Raw genomic sequence first — 1,145 nt, forward strand, 5'->3', positions numbered from 1 at the left:
ATTTTTATACATCTGTGGAAAGTACCAAAAACATGGCCCCGATACAATGGAGCCTCTTCCAACTGAGCTGCATGGAATCCTAAGCTGACGGACTCCCAAAATATGTATATGTACCTGCGGGCATGAACGCAGCCCCCCGAGAAAGGGGGTCAGTACGATATATGTACTGAGTATGCAAAACATAATATAATACAACTGGAAGCATATCTGAGATAGAGAAACAGGGGATAAGATATCAATTCAGAAACCTGTACCTGTACTTTGTGAATTACAAAAACATGCATGTTCGAGTCATATCATATAGCCGGCCCTTTCGGGGGTCAGGTGAATCATCTCTGTAAAATCATCTCTGTAAAACCATCATGGCCCCAGTGCCATCACCACCTTATTACAACACATCATCATATATCTATACACGTATCCTGGCCCTCTATTGAGGGACTCAGGGAATAATGCAGTGAACTGTGCACGAGAACATATCTTGGCCCGGGACTCAGGGAAAGAAGTGTTACGATATACACGAGTAGAGTAGTGAGTAACTATATGCAATTTAAATCATTATTAGAGTCTTGACCGTATAAGAAGATTAAAATTTTCTCGGAGGACTCGAGTAGTAGTGTAGTCATCACGAGTGACTTCTAAATGCCATTATGGGCAATATCAATTATAATCTCGGGGCTCCTAGACATGTACTAAGGTAAAGCCAAATTGCTTATGGAACCAGAAACATTTGTTAACAAATAGTCTGTAAGACTTGGAGCCTGTAAATTTGTTACCTTTTTAACATATAAAAGTTTCCAGGAAAATAGTTCGACTACTATAGGAGTTCTATATTCAGAAGTAAATAAGAGATGTTTGAGGATGGAGTTACCCCAGAGCTCAGATCATATTCAACTTACAACTGAGACAAAGACATGCCCAAAAGAAGAAATAGAATAAGCTTTATGTAGTCTGTACTTTGTTTTAGATGACCTTCATACACATATTTCATACCCGACCCATTATAGGGCTCGATGAGCCACTATGGCATTCAAATCTCACTTTCGTACCAAATACATATCAAGAGAAGGGAAAGATAGTTTCCCATACACTATTCTTTAGCACGTAGAAGCCTTAACAGGTAATACTCAATCCTTGTAGGGGTG

Source organism: Solanum dulcamara, chromosome 2 (genome assembly GCF_947179165.1).
Source record: "Solanum dulcamara chromosome 2, daSolDulc1.2, whole genome shotgun sequence".
In the NCBI taxonomy this organism is placed as follows: Eukaryota; Viridiplantae; Streptophyta; class Magnoliopsida; order Solanales; family Solanaceae; genus Solanum; species Solanum dulcamara.